This window comes from Penaeus chinensis, chromosome 38, assembly GCF_019202785.1.
Source record: "Penaeus chinensis breed Huanghai No. 1 chromosome 38, ASM1920278v2, whole genome shotgun sequence".
NCBI classification, from domain to species: domain Eukaryota; kingdom Metazoa; phylum Arthropoda; class Malacostraca; order Decapoda; family Penaeidae; genus Penaeus; species Penaeus chinensis.
The window spans coordinates 24,981,170-24,993,968 of record NC_061856.1 but is presented as its reverse complement, the minus strand read 5'-3'; the positions used below and the strand labels follow the sequence as shown (position 1 = coordinate 24,993,968).

The window sequence follows — 12,799 nt, the reverse complement described above, 5'->3', positions numbered from 1 at the left end:
CAGAAGCTAATATTGGCATTATTGGTGTAGGACTTCCGCTGGCCTCCCAGAGGCCAGCGGACTGCCACTGCATCATAGTCAATGAGGCATGTGAGCAAGTCATTTTCACAGTCTGAACAGTCCTTGTCATAGGCAGGACAATTAGTTGGAGAGACGGAAACAGTTCCGGTACAAGAATTAAGGGGGGGGTGAGGTTGGGCAGGAATAGGTTTGCCAGTGAGGTCAGTCTGGGTAGACTCAGATGTTGCTGTGACAAGGTGTGAACTATCAGAATGACTGCGAAAGGAAACTTTGCCTACCAATCTTTAGAGACATTGCTGGAAGAGAAGGATATTGTCAGAGTATGGGGCTGTAGGGGGAATCACAAAGAATTGATCCCACTTGCCTGGGCCAAAACCAGCACTCAAAAGGTTTATAGAGGGGGAAGCAGTAGAAGGATGAGGGCAGGAAGAAGATGGGGTGGTATGGAGAGAGGTAGTACTGTTGGGAGGAAGACAATAAGGATTAAGAGTAGTAAGGTGGGTGGAGGTAGACAAGGAAGAAAACTGTGCAGTAGAAGATGGAGTGGAAGATGTTGGGAGAGAGGAAGGGGTGTATTCTGAAGGAGTAATGACCTTGGAATGGATAAGGTTGACTGCAAACATCGAGGGCGTATTAATATCCGTCAGAGCTGTGGTCAAAGGAGAGGCAGGAGTCCAGAAACCAATGAAATCAAATTTAGATAGGCTAGTTGATGAAGGAGCATGCCTTAATGCCCCTAATAATGGTAAAACATCATTACTGGCCATGGTGAGCCTGAAATAAATGGGGAGAGGAAACGGTCTACCCCTTCATAAGGGCTAAACAATTAACCAAGGGAATACCGTGCCCATGGCTCCCGGAGGCTGTTCATGACTGACACAAATCCAGCCTTTCATCCTTTCAGCACAGCTCTCAACCTTAGGAAGTGGACAGAAGAAGGGGATGATGAAGAAGAGAAGGAAAGGAAAGTGGGGGAAAAGAAAAGACCATGCAAAATTAGTTAAGGCGAAGGCCAAGATGATACCAACATTGGGTCCCAGTCGTCTCCTCCTAAACCCACCTACAAGCAAGGAATTTGGGGGTACAGCTAATTTAAATTAAATAATGTTTTTTTCAATAAAAAAAAATATGTATATCACAACTCATCTGTGTATCCTAAGTCTGAAACAAAACTATACATTTCATTATGAAAAAAATACTTATTATGATTAGGAGTTATTTCAAACATACCAAAACATATGTTGCAAGAATGATGAACTCACTGATTATATCTTATCATTATGAGATTATAATACATACATTAAAAATTAAATAACTGAAATCATGATCCATTTTGCTGCATAAAAATGGATTATGACAAAACACTATTTCCCTGTCCTTACAAAATAAATTCGATACTAGAACAGAAATTAAAAATATATGAATATTCAAAATTCATCCATTTAAAAATTATTACAGAATTACAGAGCATTGCATGTTGCCATAACAAAATTGTTACTTCCCCTGATTTAATGGTAAGTGTACTTTATAATGCATCATAATTAATAGTAAATGCTCTCCTGCAAAACAAAGAAGGGTCATAACTGAACACTGCACCCCTGGCCTACAAAACTACACATTTATTTCATCAAAAGTAAACAAAACATAAGAATTACTTCTATATGATATGAATATTTTGTATCCATCCAACAAAACCTTTACATGAACTACCTGTGAATATTTAAGCTCATCACAGCAAAATAGTTGGAACGACTAAACTGATGATGAATGTACATTAGGATGACATATTGTGTTCAAAATAATGGATCTACATAGGTGCTCTTTTGCTGCGTAAAAATGGGTCATAATGTAAAAGTGTACCTTTCATCTAAAGCAAAATTATGCATTCTCTTTAATTCGAAGAGAGAATATATGAGAATTCCATATCCATTTGTTAAAAACTAAATATTGTCTCTCATATAGAACTTTCACATTTTATCTACTGCCTTAGAAAAATATTGGCAACAACTGGCTTAATGATAAATGTCTAATTTGACAACACCCAAACTATATGAACAAAACTAAACACTTATTTTAATTTTTGTAGCTGCATAAAAATGGGTCATACTTAACAATCCTTGGTCTAAGACTCTAAATTAAAATCAGGGTGAAATGAACATAATTATATTTTACAAGAATATTCAGTATTTACTCATTTAAAGTAAGCATTTTTTCTTGGCTATTATAGAACTAATTTACATTTCATTTTTTGCCTTAGCAAAATAACTACTACAGTTATATTAGTGATGTGTGATTTTTATTACATACAACTTCATAAACCAATTCAGCAATAAAAAATAAACTATATAAATGCTCTTTCAACTGTTTCATAAAAATGGGTCACAACTAAACACTATAAAAGTGAAGACATACTGGAGAGAGTTGGTGTAAGGAGGAAGCCGATTTCTTTCCTGAGCTCAAGTACAAACTATTTAATGTCAAATGCAAATACAAATAATTTTAATGTTGATTAAAGCAACAAATACAAATACTGTCCTAATATATATATATATATATATATATATATATATATATATATATATATATATATATATATATATATAAATATAAATATATATATATATATATATATATATATATATAAATATTTATATATATATGTATGTATATATGTATATATGTATATATGTATATAAGTATATAAGTATATATGTATATATATGTATATATGTATATATATGCATATGTATGTGTATATATGTATATATGTATATATATGCATATGTATGTGTATATATGTATATGTTTGTGTATATATGCAAATATGTGTATGTGTATATGTATGTATAAATATATATGTATTTCCTTGCGATTCCAAAACTATAAATACAAATACTTCTGAAATTATGTAAAAATACAAACATTCTCTTTTCACACAAGTTTACATTCCCATATCGTAATTGCATTTTATCAGCATTTCTACCCAGAACATTTCCAGACTTGATTTTGCTTGGTAACAAGTGTAAAACCAATAGGCTTCGCTAAACACTCTCTCAAAAGATGCATATGTTGCACAGGAACATAAGCATCTTCAAATATTCACGTATGGCCTGCGAGTACTTGCCCAGCTCAAGTGGTCTCAACTCTGGAAATCCAGACATAAATAATTTTTCTTTTAGGTACCAAAAACACAAAAACAAACATAAATACTTTGAAAATGTATTTGAATACAATAATCATACAAATGTTATATATACATATATATACATATGTTATATAAACATAAATATATACATATGTAATATATACATATATATACATATGTAATATATACATATATATATATACAAATATATATATACATATATATATATATATATATATATATATATATATATATATACATATACATATATATACATATACATATACATATATATACATATACATATACATACATATATATATACATATACATATATATACATATACATATACATATATATACATATACATATACATACATATACATATATATACATATATATACATATACATATATATACATATATATACATATATATATATATATATATATATATATATATATATATATATATGCAAATATATATATACATATATATATTTATTTTATATATATAGATATATCATATATTTATTACATAAATATATATATGTATATATATATATATATATATATATATATATATATATATATATTACATATATATATATATATATATATATATATATATATATATGTATTATATATATATATCATATATATTTATTACATAAATATATAAATATACATAATATATAAAAAAGAAAAAAAAAATATATATACATTATATATATAAATATATATATACATTATATATATATAAATATATATATATATTATATATATAAATATATACATACATTATATATATAAATATATATATATATATTATATATATAAATATATACATACATTATATATATAAATATATACATACATTATATATATAAATATATACATACATTATATATATAAATATATACATACATTATATATATAAATATATATACATTATATATATAAATATATATATACATTATATATATAAATATATATATATACATTGTGACCTGGCCTCAAACCTAGGTCACTCCGGGTATGAGACTGAAAGGCTAGCACTAAACCAACCATGCCACACGACCCACTAAAAGGAGTGTGCTACTAGGATCTAACTAGCTTCCATAGACATTACCTATCTACTCATACTTGAGTAATGATAGCGAGGTTTTACACACACTCCCCGTGGGCACTCGGTGGAAATTGATTTAGAAATTCAAAACCGAAGTCAGATACTGAGGTGTATATATATGAAAGATGGAATAATGCAATACTGCATTGATATAGATGTATAACAATCCTCACTGACCTGGCCTCGAACCTAGGTCACTCCATGTATGAGACCAGAGGGCCAGTACTAAACCAACCATGCCACACGACCCACTAAAAGGAGTGTGCAACTAGGATCTAACTAGTTTCCATAGACATTACCCATCTACTCATACTTAAGTAATGATAGCGAGGTTTTACACACACTCCATGTGGGCACTCGGTGGAAATTGATTTTGAAATTCGAAACCGAAGTCAGATACTGAGGTGTATATATATGAAAGATGGAATAATTCAATACCGCATTGATATAGATGTATAACAATCCTTCCTGACCTGGCCTCGAACCTAGGTCACTCCAGGTATGAGACCGGAGGGCCAGTACTTTAATATATCATATTATATACTTATAATATATCATATTATATACTTATAATATATTATATTATATACTTATAATATATTATATTATATACTTATAATATATTATATTATATACTTATAATATATTATATTATATACTTATAATATATTATATTATATATTTATAATATATTATATTATATACTTATAATATATCATATTATATACTTATAATATATCATATTATATACTTATAATATATTATATCATATACTTATAATATATTATATTATATATTCATAATATATTATATTATATATTCATAATATATTATATTATATATTCATAATATATTATGTTATATATTCATAATATATTATGTTATATATTCATAATATATTATGTTATATATTCATAATATATTATGTTATATATTCATAATATATTATATAATATATTCATAATATATTATATAATATATTCATAATATATTATATTATATATTCATAATATATTATATAATATATTCATAATATATTATATAATATATTCATAATATATTATATAATATATTCATAATATATTATATAATATATTCATAATATATTATATAATATATTCATAATATATTATATAATATATTATGAATATATTATATAATATATTCATAATATATTATATAATATATTCATAATATATTATATAATATATTATGAATATATTATATAATATATTCATAATATATTATATAATATATTCATAATATATTATATAATATATTCATAATATATTATATAATATATTCATAATATATTATATAATATATTCATAATATATTATATAATATATTCATAATATATTATATTATATATTCATAATATATTATATTATATATTCATAATATATTATATTATATATTCATAATATATTATATTATATATTCATAATATATTATATTATATATTTATAATATATCATATTATATATTCATAATATATTATATTATATATTCATAATATATTATATTATATATTCATAATATATTATATTATATATTTATAATATATTATATTATATATTCATAATATATTATATTATATATTTATAATATATTATATTATATATTTATAATATATTATTATATATATTTATATATATTTATATATATATTATTATATATATTTATAATTTATAATATTTATAATATATTTATAATATATTATATTATATATTTATATATATATTATTATATATATTTATAATTTATAATATTGATAATATATTTATAATATATTATATTAAATATTTATAATATATTTATAATATATTATATTATATTATATTATATTATATATATACATATATATATTATATATATATTATATATATTATATATAAATATTACATATATACAGAGATAAATATATACATACATACATAAATACACACATATACACACATATCCACTTGGCTTAATTCTAATCACGCGTATGATGTTTCATCGAGGTCTGCCCTGGGGCTGATGATGGAGACACATGGTAGCGTATCTGCCAAAGAGGAGAGGAAAATTTGTAATGTTTATTAATGACCTTATATGTTCACAATATGTCTGCTTTACATATGAGGAATCAATGCCCAACCAAAAATCAATGAATTTCTTAATTATGTCTTGTGATTTTTGTGAACAGAAATTATTATACCTTATCCCAAATACGGGGAAGAATTGTTGGTTCAGCTGAAATCACAATTTCGTCTTCCTGGGAAATAGGGAAATACTGCAAAGACTGCAATACTTTACTGTGGACTTCTGCCTGTGTCTTCCTGGTAGCCATGAATCATGTATTCTGAAAATAAGTTAAGCCATTTGGAGGTGGGAAATAAAATATAATGATCAAAGGACAAAATCAACTAATCATTATCACTTTAAATGCAATAGTCTGGTCTATTCATTCTGGCTATACATCTACATAAATGAAAAACAGATAGAAAATGTACCAAGTGGCGGTAAATTCCCTTTACCCATGGATCCATCACTCAAATTCCTTTCTCATTATGTTAATTTGAACATACATAATGTTCAAATTATAAATATATACAGGATAATGTAATCATACATATGGCCAGGATACTGTAAATTCCCATGGTATGCATTATGCATGGTCAAGACTGCTCTAAGATGGGCCCACTAAACACATCTGCCCATTTTTGGACCAGGCTGTTGCATTCACTGAGGAGAAATAGCCCCATAAAAATAGACTGAAAGCCTCTTTTTAGCCTCAGTACCTAAAATACTGTTTATGCCACAGCTAAGAGCATGGAAAGCAGGGTAAACTTATGTTTCTGTGCTTCTGATTTTTTTCTTGTGCAGCTGATTCCACAAGCACCCTGACCCACTGTTTGGTATGGCACCGAGGGCTCCTGTTATGATTAGGTTATGGTCATCTTTATTGCCAGACTAAAAAATATTCCTCACTCTCATTAGAACACACAATCCTCTTAACTATCTGGTCAGAATAGCTTAGTCTTTGGATTTATCTTCATAAATAGCAGTTCAAGTACTTAACAACAATAAATATCTGTGTATCTATCAATCTATATATATACACACAAATACATTTACACACATATCAACAAACGGGTGGATATCCATACTGAGGGAATGGCAAACGTTCAATACCATAACAAACCTCTAGTTTCCCCACTTCCCCATCCAGAGCGCTTTGAGTAACTAAGGTTTCTGAGTTAATGAGGATACAAAATATATAGGTAGTTGGTTTCTGCCCAATAAACTGTAGAATAAAAAAAAGTGACTTAAAATCTACTCTCACCTATGGCTCTGTGTAACAGCTGTCTCCATGTCTTCTGGCACTGCAGTATGTAAGCCCAACAAACATCCTGGTAGTTTAGAGCTTGACACTGGTTCTTCGTATGATGATAAGCCTTCACTGTGAATCATCCATGTATATTCTGTATCACAACCAATGCAGCTTATACACACACATTTTCATGTCCTCCCTCGAATTCTGCCATGGCCTGAAAAATACACATGAACATGCAAGTAGTCTTACCTATGATTGGGTCTTTTTTTTTTTTTTTTTTTGCAGTTTGATTAACTACTGTCTACAAATATCCTTTAAATGCTTTGTTTTTAAGATAGATAGCTCTTTTCCAAACAAGTGTTCATAATTTAAAGCATAAATGCATTAGTCACTTGTTTGTGAGTGAAGTCTGAAGATCAAGGTTGCTGCTTTGAGAGTTATACTCTATAATAAATTACGCCTTCCATTTCCTACAAACTATTTTAGATGAAGAGTCTTAGATTTCATCTATCTATTGATTAGACTACAGATACTATTTCCTATGAGAGCCATGAGTCACATACCAAAAAATTACCAAAAAGCTGTAGAAAATGAAGGTAAGGGTAATTTTTATCGAAGCCTGCACAACTATTACTAATAATACTGGTACCAACAGACCTGCTTATGATGTGTTGTGTCCAGCACATTAATCAATACTGTATCAAAAAAGTAGTTACAAAAAATAAACTATCATACAATTAGTCTCTTTCGTGATTTCTAAGGAAGCCTCATGCCCTAAACCCTCCTTATTGAGGAACATATTGAGAACCCAAAGGATAGTAACTGTCAAATGCCAATGCAATGAAGTGGGTTCCATACCTGCAGAGCCCCTGGTACAGTAAGCAAACTTTCAAAAGTTCTGACAAGAGAGAGATTGGATATATAATTGAAGTTTGTTTGTATTGTGCTAAAGCTGCCAAAAGACATAAGCAACACAGACCTTTACAAAATAGTCCACTACTAATGTAAGTCAACAATTGCTTATCATATCCCCATAAATCTATGTTTACATGAATAGGTCTAGTTTTAATGTGACTGTCATGCTTCACATTCCAGAAAAGGCAAAACTAAACCATGCATATATTATGCCCTTTAATCTGACTGGAGTTGCATAACATTTCCCAAATCAGACTTTTTGCCTTACCTCCTCAAATCCATGTCAACCCCCATAAATCTGCCAATGTTTCTTTGCACTGCAGCCCATTGGTGCCAAATCTGAAGTAGGAATCAATGGTGCCATTATCACTGAAACCTACTCAATTATGATCAAGTAGAGACTGTGATTCTGTCATAGAAATGTACCAGTAGTATGTTATTTTTGTCATTTTCTAGTCATGTACTCTATTCATGCAATTCCACACTAATTTTTCTCAACACATTCAAATAACTGATTGCGACAATTTTGGTGTCAGTACACATATAGTAGGAAGTATGCCACGGAACCCCCCAAACCCCCACATTCTTGGCCATGGTAGCAGGGGAGGGTATGAAAAGTACCAGGGAAATTGTGGGGTGAACTAACATTAAGATAATAACATGAAGATAATACCTCACTATACTGCGACTGAGGGATGGGGGGTGGCAGACCACCAAGGGGGTTGTTGGAGGTGCAGTCCTCTGCATCATACATTGAAGTGACTTATTTATTATTACTATAGTTACATATATACTTTATTTTATTCATATTTTGTCCCACAATTTCCCTGGTACCTTTCATGACCTCTCCTGATATCGGGGCCACGATTGGCACTAATGGGGGATTTCCACGGCATAATTTCTGTACATTTGGATAGGTAGGTAACTGTTAAAACAAATGAATGTGCTAGACATCAAAGGTCATGACAAAGTATTGTATCAAAAAGATTAAAAAGTAGTTAACAAACAGGATAAGTGGACAGAAGAAGGGGGTGAAGAAGAGAAAGAAAAGGGAAGGGGGAGAAGAAAAGACCAAGAAAAATGAGTCGAGGCGAGGGCTGAGCAAGGGATTTGGGGGGATATTTGGAGAGTAGAGAGTGAGACGAATTCATCGACACCAGAATCGTCGCGAAGGGAAATGCGAAAACATTCCGAAAAATTACGTAAGTTAACGTAAATGCAAAATAGATACAAGGAGACGAGACATATTTTCTTCTCTGATGAAAACTTCCCCTTGCGTCGTGTGTCATTAGCGTGTCGCAGAAAAAATATACAGAGTGTATATATAGCGTATACATATTAATATATAGTGTATATAAATAAAAATATATATATAGTCAGAAAAAAATTATCTACAACTGAAGTGAGACTAACTATTGAAAATTCTCAGTCGCGACAACAGGTGCAGGCATTTGCGACGAGAAGGAATGAGTTTTTGCCATCTTAATCATATTTACCGACTGCAGAAGCACAAGAGGCTTCTTTTTCGAGCCCAACACGGCCCTTGAGCAGAAATCTTCCCGCCCCATATTTACATCGGGAGCAACGTCTGCCTCTGACGACACCAGCGGCACGAAGATCCACTCTTAACTCTTCACCTTCATATATTATTTTAATATTATTTAGAGATTTACTCCATCAACAAACGGGATTTATCATTAAAAAACATATCTAAGTAAAAAATACAATTATAACACCCTGGTAGGTATATTCGTTTTGCTTGATTTATATTCGCAGTTTCTTTGAGATACGCACATTGTGTTGCATAGCAAGCATATAATTAATACTATATATTAATAATGATAATGATAATAGTAATAATAATGATTAAAATTGCTATAATCATTATATAGCAATCATAATAGTTATAATAAAAATAACAACAGTAATGCTAATCATCATCATCATCATCATCATCATCATCATCATCATCATCATCATCATCATCATCATCATCATCATCATCATCATCATCATCATCAACGGAGATAAGTAAGCAAAATACAGAAACAATAACAGAGCTCCCAGTCCAAAGTCTATATAAGTACTTATAAAGGTATATTTCACAATTGGAGGGGGTAGCAACAGTGACTGCTACGAAGTAATAATCTTGAAAAGAGGGTAAATTCCAGTTATTATTATTACTATTATTATGATAAGCCATATAAAGAGCCAAACTGAAGAAATCGAGAAAAAATATTACCAAAGGCGTTAGTGCAGGCCAAAACACAAAGGGAAGAAAAGATAGAAAATCATCAGCTATTTACGTAATGAAATAATATTAGCTAATATTTTAAACTTATCAAGAGTCGGAGAAGTTACAGCCTGTGAAGGCAATCTATTCCAAAACCTACAAATAATAAAAAGGCATCTAGAAAATTGAGATGTAGACGTCATTGTCAATGAATTGAGGGCTATAGACTTCTAGAAACTTGCAGGTAAAAATCAGGTAAAAACTTATAGAAGGGATGTGAATTATAGGTTACAGTCTTGCATGAAACTTAAAGAGCCCCGGTATCCCTATGATGCCCAGTGTCCAAATCTAAGCCAGACAGGAGAAATTTAATGGGATTAAAAGAACGATCAAGCAGTCTTAAGTGTGACTGCATCAGATAACCACACAGGAGAAAAATATTCAAAATGAGCCTGAATAAAGGAAAAGAAGCATATACTAGTTATGTTGCCATCTTCATAAATCTTCTTGCACTTACGAATGACGCCTAACATAGATGAAACTGTCCAGGCCTAATCTGCTATTCAAACGTCAAGGGTTACACAAGAAAGCTTCAGATTACCCACTGAAGTGTTTAAGATTTCATTAATCAGCAGACTTGGAGGCTGAGGTGACTGCGTCTTAGATCGTCTCACAATCATTTCCTTGGATTTAATTTCATGCCCCAACGAGAGCACCACGATTGAATTATCATCAGCTCTACAGTGAGACTGTCAGCTACTATTTCCTTGGTTGCCGGAGAAGGAATATGGGCGTAGAGAAAAGTATTATCAGCATAAGCCAACATTTTATTAGTAATGCCGGGCCACATATCGCTTGTATATAAAATGAAGAGCAAAGGGCCAACAACACTACCCTGGGGAACCCCAGAAGAGACATGGGAATACGAGCTAAAACAACCATCAGCATGAATACGCACCAGTCAAAAATTCAGTTGAATTCAGTTGAAACGGACTGCAACTTAAAAATCAAACCTGTGTGATTAATTGTTAAAAGCTACACTAAAATCCAGGGAGACAAGCCTTGAATATCTATAGCAAACTGCATTTCACGCACCAACATAAGCAATGCATCATTGCAGCCGAGTCTCTCTATGAAAATGTTAATCAAGTACTTCAATCATCGAGCTATTCGAGCAATGGCGCTGTATATTTGATCTAACTAAATAAATATATAAATATATATGTATATATATATTTATTTTTGTATCAACTGACCTCTGCTATCCCTAAAGATAAATGTCACACACAGGTCAAATCAAGCGCTATTTGCTACATTTGTAGTCAGACTATTGTCTGTTCTTATTTAATCATTCAGGTTTCCTAGAGAAACTCTATTCTGAGACATTTCAGGCCTTTTCTGAATGATTTACATAGGTAATGTTGGTCCTGAATGCTTCACTTTTACTCGGGGAAAACGTTTAAGCCTACATGTAATAAACTCTGTGGAGTGTAGTTTGAACAGCGGCTCACACCTACTTAACTCTGCTTTGATCCTCCTTATCCAGTCCCTGCACTGGGATGGTCTCCTTAAACCATTCGCCCCATTGGGCAAGAATACGTGTCATGCCCATTGTAATACAAGTTTATTTATTGTATTTACACATAAATGGCTCTACAAGTTCCTAATCAACAAATAGCCAGTTATTAGAACTACCTATCTCACCTGTTTACTCTTTCTTTCACTTTAAGAAAGGGTCTTTTGTACCATTTAGTTGTCTAAAATATTTGAATGGGAATTTAATAATCATAACATGAATAACAATAATAACAGTATCTTCTTTCTTCTTTCTTTGGATTTCTTGGCTGTCAACCAGCGGCATATGGCCAATATTATTAAGCCAATGGGTCCTATTTATTCTATCAATCTATATAAGGTCATAAAGTTTTGTCTCCCTTAGAAAAGTGATTACTTTACTTGTTATTTTTTCACCATTAGATAAAAGATTTGACGTTGTAAAATCTATATTTTTTATTCTTAGGTAATTTTTGAGTGGTA

The 12,799-nt window shown here is 30.3% G+C and overlaps 1 long non-coding RNA gene across 2 annotated transcripts; it reads right to left on the bottom strand.

Annotated features, from left to right (window-relative positions):
- Positions 1–6,207: 6,207 nt before the first annotated feature.
- On the bottom strand, positions 6,208–10,138 carry LOC125046199. Of its 2 annotated transcripts, none has more exons than XR_007116637.1 (5): positions 10,026–10,138; positions 8,798–8,868; positions 7,624–7,828; positions 6,496–6,639; positions 6,208–6,342 (listed from the first exon to the last, which is right to left on the bottom strand). It is a non-coding gene; the product is annotated as an uncharacterized LOC125046199 (long non-coding RNA). The 2 variants fall into 2 exon arrangements; XR_007116638.1 differs by having other exon boundaries at positions 9,943–10,110.
- Between the last annotated feature and the right edge of the window lie 2,661 nt (positions 10,139–12,799).